We start from the raw sequence: 10,288 nt of genomic DNA on the forward strand, positions 1-10,288 counted from the left end.
CCTGTGTGCCCCTTATTTCTACAAACGTGTTGCCGTCAATGAAACCAGTTATACTGCACATATCACACTTAACGTACCTTTTTATCATTCCTGAAGCAATACTGGTTAAAACAATTGCCAAAGACTTATTTCAAATCCACTTCCTTTATCTTTTTGTATACACTGCTTGTTTAACAAAGTACTTATTACAATAAACATAAAAATGAATTAAGTAGCTTATATCTCTTGCATTAATTTTTTTGTCATACAGCTAATAACCTTTTAAACACCTACCCTGACCCAAATAATTGTTGTCCGGCTTGGTCTTGGTTAGCATTCATAGCAATTGTATATAGGAGGGCGAGCCTCATCTAGATCAGGTTTGCATTATCGTTACATAAAAACGTCTTTCCCGACAATTGATTACATGGCTACATATATTGCGCTTTTATCTCTTTTATTTAGTTAGGCTCGATTTTTGAATTATAACTTTTGATTGTATATATGCTCTTCATTTTTTTTTTTTGTGATATACGCTAATGAAAAGATTTCACTTGTGTTTTCCACTCATGCGGTTTCTCAGTTGTTTTTTTCCCTACTTGTTACTTATGCTCCCAGTATATCTCAATAAATGCATTTGTTACTTACACTCCCAGTATATCTCTATAAGTGCATTTTTAGCCCTTTAAAAGGTTATCTTTTTTTTAAAAAAAACTCTATTCTGTAACATATTTGCAATAAGAAATTATTTACATCAATAGTTGTGATTTTAAATATTTGTTGAGCAACGTTAATAGTGGATCTATATTACCTTCGGATTTCCTGCTCAATCCAAATATATGAGTTCATAACATTTCGTAAACTATGCATCAAAAGAAAAAAAACCTGATTGCTAAAATTTCTTATAATAGACTAAAAAGAAATTTGTTTCGACTTATCTACAAAAAGCTAAGGTAATTAAAACCTTTTTGGGCTTTGTTGGGATAAGTTCATATTCCTGACTGTATTTAATTTATATATTGTTAGTTTTAATGGAATAATATATTGGTGAACAAAAGTGCTTAATTTAATTTTTCACACTCTTCAGCTTTAGAAGACAAATTTTTGATTTTCGTTTTCGAAACGTTGTGGCTTAAGGATAAAAAGTAAAAATTAAAAGTTAAAAAATAACAGCGTCGCTAAAAAATAAAAACATTCAAAACTAATTACCATCATTTTTTACTTTTTAAGAATTTTGAAACTAGTATAAATATAATTCATTTTTTAACAATAATAAAAAATCTATAAGAATTTCACTCAAAGTTTACTACTGTATACCAGCTACTTTAATACTACTGTATATCAGCTACTTTAACATGTGATCTTGAAATCAAAACATACAAACTGGACGAAAAGTTTAATCATTCAAACGATGCTTTCTTAGAAGCATTATACCATAAATCTAACAATAATCAGAAAATACGTAAACAACAAAACCTTAATCTTATTTCAATTTGTCCGCACGCATCAAGAAAAAGACATCAAGGAAGAACAAATTTTCAAAATGGAAAACAGTAACAGATATCCAGTATCCTCATTTAATTTTTTTTTCCATTGTATATTTTAAAGCTACAAAAATTGAAGAAATAAAACCATTAACCTAGTTTTTCGCTCGGAGCATGAAAAACTACAGCGAAAACAATATCATTAAGATTACTGGATACGAATTGACGTCTTATAACACATGGTGTAGCATTTCTAATCTTTAAGAAAACCGATTTCATATTTAATGTTGCTATTTGAAAGAAATTACTCATAGATGATATGTCAAAGTTGTCAATAAAAATTTCATTAAAAAAATTTCAAATTTATTCCAAGATTATAATCTTTTGCTAACGAAATATACATTTACACGGGGGTTTTACTCAAAAAAAAAAAGCACTAAAGCCTTACTATGTTTTCAAATAATGTTCTGTAACAACATGTATTTATATATATGTACACATATAAATGGTTGATCAGTTATTTGACATCCTATAATTCACATATTAACCATTAGACGTTGACTAAGACTTTTTTCAAGTACTCTCCCTTTTCATTTTTACAATGGTAATGGTTAATTCAGAATCTATCATCAATAAGAGTGAAAGATTTATTCCAGTAAAAGTTCATTGACATACAATTTAAAAATGAAAATGGAGCAAACTGCATCTTCATGGAAAATCTAATATTAATCTGTTTTTTGTTTGTTAAACTTCCTGCTGAGGGAAAAAAGAGCGAAGATAACAGAAAACTTGCAACTCTCTGTTTTTAAATTTTACTGTCCTCCACAGTACGACTGATTAATGCAAAAATACCTCCACAAAAATACCAGGGAGTATTTAAAATCACTAATTTTCATCTTATTAGTTTTCGTCAGAAGATTGTGAGTTAAAGAAAGTGCTTTGTGGTCTTTCTTCTGATTCACACTCTAAACACTCGCAACTTAAAATGATTTCTTGAGCAACGTATCGAACTTTTTTATTGTTTTTTGTACCCAAACAGTCCAATGCAAACATTTTTGTTTTCATAGTTTTGGCACGGCATTGTGTACAAGTACGGAACATTACTTTACCTGGTATGTACAAAGAATTGCACTGACCCCAGCAGTAATTGGTTTCGATGATTCTGTCTGTACATTTCGGATGACTTAAAGTAATGTTGATTTTTTTTTCCAAACACCATCCTTCGGAAAACTCTTCCTTTCCCATCACACGCGTTCCAGGATCTCTTTCGATTTCAGTTAAAATAACAGACTTGAGACGGTCGATAATTACTTTAGATAAAGAAGCGTCTTCCCACTGCTGCAATTGCGAATGAGTAACTTTGAAAAATGTTATCGTAATCAATAAGTACAGCATTTTTTCTACCTATAAGCAAAAATGTAATAACTATTTAAAAATATATATATTACTAAAAGAAAAAGGTAATTTTTTTAAATAGTTTTGTAAATGTACGCGACAAAATGTAAATACCTTGAGTTGATTTTTTTAATTTATTTATACACTTCTAAAGAGTTCTATTTTTATAATTTATCCGTAAAGAATGTGACTCGACATTAAAATATTTTTATGTACACATAAGAATTTCTTAATAATAAGCTTGTTTTGAGTATTCACAGCTTTTCTTTCTGCTTCCGGGGGCTCGTTCACTTGCGCTAAGTTGTAACTATACTCCTTTAAGTTAAATTTACCTTTCAGAACTAATGTCTCGAATATGTGTCTTACTAAAAGAAATCATCGTTCATCTCATTCTGATAAACATTTTAAGTGACTTCTGATGAACATTACAACTGGCTAAACCCTTAATAAAGAACTTGAACTTATCATGTAAGAGTTCGTTTATTTCTGATTTCTTGATTGTTATATATGAAAATCTGTATGCACGCATAGACAGATATACAAACACACACACATACATATATGCTTATATGCCCGTGTATATCTGTATATATGCTCATTTACATTTACATACATATAATATATATATATATATATATATATATATATATATATATATATATATACATATATATATATGTATAAAGAAACCCTTTTTTTACTACTAACAGGTTTTTAAAGTCTAACATTAACAATAAAAAATTTGTTAAAAATAGTTATAGTTTTATAAATAAAAAGTTTAAATAATGATGCATGTCATACTTTAAATCGCAACTGTAAAAAAAAAAAAAAAAAAAAAAAGATTTCTTAGATAAAAAAAAAAAAGCCATTTAGAAACGAGAACTTTATTCAGCAACTAACTTTTTTTTTAAACACTCTTAATGTTTTTTCTTATAAATACTGGACGTTTTTCCGTTTACTCTATTTAGTAGGCATTTATGAAAACAATAATATAAATAAAAGAAATTATAAGGGTCTAGTCAGATGTAATTATAGGAAGGCTATTATAAGATGTCCCATGGCTGACAATAAAAGATTTTAAAAAATACCATGGAATACAAGATCAATATAAATAAACAAATAAACATATCAGAAAAAAATTTAACGCGATCAAAGCAGCTAAACCAAAGAAATTTTATTTTATTAGGACCACTTCTGGTCCGTTCTTTTGTGTGGTTAAAAGATTTTAAGAATATTTTAACACGGAAGTCTGGGAGCTGTTACATTTTCATTGGTTTAATAAAAGCTTTTCTATGCCTCTGATGTTCATTCTCGTAATTCATTTTTTTCACTATTTCTGCTATATATTAAAGGAAAATTATAAGTTGATGTTTACATTCTGTTTAAACATATAAATAGTGATTAAAATAAACTGATTAGTGACACTAACCCTAGATGAGTAAATTACACCGCAAAAGCTGCTTTATTTTTGAGCTCTTTCGGTTATAACTCACTCAGTGTCTCAACTCTCTGTAAGTCTCTGTAAGTCAGTCGGTAAGTTTAAGATTAAAACAAATGCAAAAAATAAACGCTTGTGTTTGACTTAAATTCAATGGTACTCGAAAGTTTTTCTTTCTCCCATGTGTAAATTTTAAACGCGGGAAAGTTGAAAGTGGTTGTTTGCCTTTGTAATAAAACAATCAGCAAACAGTGCAGAGAATTTGATAAAATACCGCTATCACGCATTTATTCAAAATAATTATAAGATGACTGCATCTAAAGATAGATACTTAGCACAATTTATACTTAACTATGATATATATATATATATATATATATATATATATATATATATATATATATATATATATATATATATATATATATATATATATATATAATAGTTAATAATTATGTATAAGAGAAATATAAAGACATAATATCAAAATATTTTTTAATCTAACTTTTAAATAATTAGTGCAAACAGGTGTGCTTCATCCTTAAAAAATAGAGATTTAAAAAAGGAGTTCCTTTAATCTTCAAGGATCACTTTTAATTGTCAAAAATATTCTAGTCGAAAAAAGTTCTGATTAAAGCAGATCTAAGAGATTTCAAACTGCCGTCACTAACTTTTATTCAGACACGCACAAGATCACTTTGCGACAGAAATGTTTACTAAGCCAATAAAGTGAAAAATATTTTCTTATATTCAAAAAAAATTTTTTTGATTTTTTTTTTGAATAATAATAATATAATACTTTCAGTATAAAGTATTCTTTTTATTTTGGTTATCAAATAATTTTAAAAAAATTCAATCAATCAGAAAAATATAAATTTATCACCTTCTAATTTGCTACTATTATAACACAGGTTTATTTAGCATTATAGTGTTGATATGATATCATAAAGAAATGGTACCAGCGAAACACTCTTTAGTATTTGTATCTTTATTCCTCTGCAAAATATTTAATATAGTCTTCATTCTTCATATAGATTATCTGAAAAATTAATTTTTCAGATAATCCATTTGAAGAATGAAGACTATATTAAATATACAGAGCGCTTTACAATACTAAAATAAAACTCATAGCATAAAATATAAACGCCACCTACCTTTCAAACCAAGCTTTAGTAAGTAATCAGGATCACCACGTTAAAATCAGATGTTCAGACGGTTACTTATACCTGCAATTCTAGACAATGACGTAGTGTCTATTTTTTTTTTAATTGCATGTTTTGTGTCAATTCAATCAGTAGCTCTTCCGACTGAAGACAAAAGGGATGCGGTTGCCATTAGATATATGTTCATTCATTCCAATGAAACCCACTCTAGCAAATTTTTGCTTATCAATAACAGTAAGATTCTTAACGTCACTCATTAAATACTTAGCTGCAAATTTATTACTTTATAGATTTTACACATGCTGACAAATTAGCTACCACTTAATTACCGAACCATTGTGAGAGCTCTTGACATCGTCTGTCCCGGGAAAACAAAAAAATATGGTTGTTTCAAAAAATAATCTTTAAAATTTCCAATATTTTTTAAATTGCAAAACATTCCTTTTAACAAAAACAAGTATCTGTGCATGTCTGAGTAATCTCTTTAAAAAAGATAATAAAATTCATAACAGCATTCAGTCGAGGGAAAGGGAGTTACCGGAAAAGTAAAAGCATAGTTGCTTGTTTACTCAAAAAATATAGCAACCACCAATGGTCTTTCGAAGCAAATATTTTATCGATTAAACCAATTGTTTGTGTCTTGCTGTACACATTAACTTGCATTATTCTACCATTTTGTATTTGTTTTGCTTGTTTTGTTGATAATCTTTTCACCCAAAAGATTGAAATTCTCATTAACAAACTAATCTGTCCAATTACACAAGTTTGAGTACTTTGTAAAACGAGAAATTTGACAGTTTATAAAAAGCAATTGGTTTTCAAACAAAATTATGAAAATTATTTATAACATAGCTCACATCACTACAAAGTTATAATTTTCTGTAAAAATCATTTCAAGTATTTTACTTGGATTCTATTTAATTTATCTCGTTTCTTTAGACAAAAAAATAGCTCGATGATTTCGCTATATTATATTCCACTGTATTCAATATTGCAGCAAAACTAAAATAAATAGAGATAAACCAAAAATACCAGCAAAACTCAAACAAGGAAGCTTAAAAATAGAGCAATAAACCTTTATAGTTACCACAACTCTAAAAAAATTTCTCAGCTGCGAATCAGCTATAAAAGTTAAAAAGAAAAGAGTTACATAATGGTTTTTATAAAAAGACAACAGTTTCCATGACTAGTACGTTCTTGTGAGGTTTCCAGTAAACATTTTGACAACTATGTATCAACCTTAGCTCATGAAATTGTAGTCTTTAAAAACTTTAAAGAAACCGATGGATTACGAGAATTCTAAGGTGGAATTTTTTAAAATAAAAATACGTTACTTAAATTTCTGATATATTTTTATGGAGCCATTCGCCATGAATTTCTAGTGGTAATTTGTTAACTTTATACTTATAAAGAACATCTATAAGAAGCTCGTTTTTATAAAAGTGTTTTATTCAAGTTGACTTTTACAATAAAATATATCTTCTCAACAGCTTCTCATTCAGTATAACTGGATTCCTACCGTTAAAAAAAACTTTTTACACAGTTAACAATTTAATTGTTACTGTTCAAGAATTTTAGCAAACAAACAAGTTGTAATAATAAATGATCCAATCAAATAAAGTTATTTGATATTTAATTTCATACAGCTAGAAAAATTAACAAAATGAAAATCTTCTTTGTTTTTGACATTTCATGAAATACTCGATATTTTTAAAATACTCATTATTTTTATAATAAACAATAGTTTTAGGACTTTGCCTATAATGGACACTTATGCTGGGAATTATTCCCATATTCTATTTCTTCTCTACTAACTCCCTCCTCTGCATTTGTCGGTCAATTTCTTAATCCGGATGTTTTTCAAACATATGCAATAATCCTCATTGTGTATATTCGTTTCGTATTCTGATTTCGGCATCTATATCGCAATTTTGTAAGCAGGTCTGTCATTTAAATTTGTTTGAGCTGTTAATTAATCTCTAACATATGTAAAGTTGTTTGTGTCTCCACTGATATTGAAGTCGAAAATAAGACTATAATCAAACTTTTGCTATTTTATCGATGTAAATATTAGTACATTTCAAATCTTATTTCATAATAAGATTCCAAAATTAGGTAAAATTTTTTAACATCTTGTAGGTGTAGAGGTGTGTGCCTAATAAGTTGTCTCTAAAACTTCGTGACTTTCGTTGTTTTAAATATTTTTTGTATTTGTAAGTTTTTTCTTTTTTCCTTTCTTCACAATAAATGCAAATTTGTACACATCAAGTACATTAACTGAATATTTCACAACTTCACATGTAGAGGACCTCCAGAAAATTCCAGAATTCCATTTCTTTTCCTCCAGAAAATCAATTATACGTTAGATAAAAGAATTAAATCGTGTTCGCGACAAACAAGCATACTCTAGAACTTCATAATTTTCCAATTTTCATAATATTTTTATATTTATGTCACAAATAATTCATTCGTGAAATGTTTAGTATAGTTATTGCTTAGAAAAAATTTTCTTATTCATTTTAAAGTGTTTTGATTTTAAAGAGATGCGTATTGCAATATTTTTAAAATAATACTTTGTACTCTTACTTATTTTGTTAATCTTAACTTTAAAAAGTTTTCAAATATACATTTTTAAAAAACTCTACGGACCTCCAATGAAAAAGAAAAAAATAACTCAGATAAGCAATTGAACTGGATTCGGATAATAGAGCCAGTCTGTCGACAGGGTAGCTAAATATTTAAAGATTACTATCATATACATTTATTTATAAATAAACGTTGTTTTCATTGTTTTAGAATCATTTGAGTTTATAAATTTTTAGAGCGATGAATAATTTGCTTTCCTTGAAACTATGTGAAGGTATTCTCTTTTTAACAGCTTTATCGTTGATAAATCAAAACGAAGCAAGAAAATAGGTTCATTGATTTAGAAATGGAAAGTTAAAAGAGAAGTATAATAAAATATCAGGTAGTTGCTTTACATTAGAGGTTAACATGACGTTTTATTAGTAGACTGGTGCAAATGCAACCGACTGTTGAATTCCGCAAAGGTACAACCTTAAGATTATAGCTAAGTAATTATAGCAGAAGGAAAAACCAGTAGATATGCATATTCTGTTATCTTTTGATTTAATATTTCATCCGTGTTTTAGTTACATAATATAATGCAAAACGAAAGAACAAGTGATTATAAAAGGATGCATGAGTTAATAAAGAAATTACGTCGAAAACCAGATTAAAAATCATTGTGAATTGAAATCATTTGTTTCAAACGAAATAACGAAAATGTAATGTTTATGTATTTTTCTTAATAGCACATTAGTAACTTTAATAAAAATCCTTTCGAACTTTTTAAAACACTTTAAAAAAAACCCTTCCATTACAAATAACTTAAGAGTATTCTGTTTAGCTCACCTAAGAGAAGAACAAAATTTGGAAAAAAGAGATTTTATTTAAAAATGGAAGTTGCAATTCATCGACGAAACACTTAAATGAAGAATACTCAAATTTGAATTGTATCATTAATAATTTTTAAAGTTCTTTTTTCTAAACATCCAATAACCAAGTTAAATACAGTACGATTAGAAGCCGTCCTATGGACGGAGGTTACATCCGGATGGTAGCTCAATATTTAGTAGACGTCTTTAGAACGTCCTACGCCAACTGGGAAGGAACAGTTGCAAAAAGTTATGTAAAAAACATAATTATAACTTCCCTTGTTTCGATTGGAAATCTCGTGGGATTTAAGATTTTTTTTATTAGTTAATTGTTTTGAAAAATATTTTAAATAAAATTTCTCATTAAAAATGTTTCTTGTCATTGACCATCACCATCTAAATATCCTTTAAGAATTTTTTTTTTATATAAAAACTAGAGCATGAAACCAACAATTTCTGTTCAAAGTCCTAACAGTAATCTTGCATTTTTTAGTAGACAGATTGGCATAAAAATGAAGTCATGTAAATTTAAGTTTAAAGTAAGTTGATATGTTATAATTTGCATATGCTTCATACATTAAAAGAAAAAAACACGGGAATATTAAAAAAACCTCTTTTAAAGTTTATGTTGGTATTGTGAAACGTTTCAATATATGATTTATTTACATTACGCAAGTTTACACTTGATTTTGAGTTACGTACTTTTTTAAGTTTTAAGATTTTTATATATCATGCTTTTCCATATCATGATAAGTTTTTTTTTGTTAAATCCTTTGGAATTTCATTTTAAATTGCAGAAACAATAAAAACATCATAACGATTAAAGGCTTTTCACGCTTGACATTACTGAATTAAAAAGAATTCCTTGTGTAATTAAAGAAATACTGATTCTATTCTACTTTAAACCAAAACAAAGATATTTTGTTGACAGTCCACCAAATGAGAAAAACGATTACTTACATAGTTATTTGTTTGATTTTCCCCTGAAATAATTTTTTACCATATTCTCCTTTTCAATTTGATTAAAAAGAGCTCTCAAAGATCACCATCAAACGTTATTAAACTTCGTCGATCATCATTTCTATAAAGATTCATAGAACTTTTCTCCTTCTCATATCAATGTTTATTTTAAAAGTATTTGCTCCATAGAATCTCTTATAAAAAAGAACTAAAAATAGTCAAATATTTAATATTTCTTTTTAAGCAAGTAACCATAGCTTTAATAAGCTTTGAAGAAACCCATAACCGTAAAACGAAATTTAAAAGCACTACTTCGCACTACCATCCTAATATTTATATTGGTTAAAAGAAGCTTCAGCAATTTTTATATGGAAACTCGAAGTGAGATAATCTCTCACTTGTTGATTGACTAATTGTTTTATAACTCTCTGA

At 27.6% G+C, this 10,288-nt stretch overlaps 1 long non-coding RNA gene across 1 annotated transcript; it reads right to left on the reverse strand.

Moving 5' to 3' along the window:
• Window positions 1–1,812: 1,812 nt before the first annotated feature.
• On the reverse strand, window positions 1,813–7,022 carry LOC149889944 (uncharacterized). The gene is made up of 4 exons (XR_016451856.1): window positions 6,366–7,022; window positions 5,998–6,231; window positions 5,447–5,817; window positions 1,813–2,863 (listed from the first exon to the last, which is right to left on the reverse strand). It is a non-coding gene; the product is annotated as an uncharacterized LOC149889944 (long non-coding RNA).
• Between the last annotated feature and the right edge of the window lie 3,266 nt (window positions 7,023–10,288).

Source organism: Hydra viridissima, unplaced genomic scaffold, assembly GCF_058129835.1.
Source record: "Hydra viridissima isolate aposymbiotic clone 2 unplaced genomic scaffold, HvirCarnegie_v1 scaffold_4, whole genome shotgun sequence".
In the NCBI taxonomy this organism is placed as follows: Eukaryota; Metazoa; Cnidaria; class Hydrozoa; order Anthoathecata; family Hydridae; genus Hydra; species Hydra viridissima.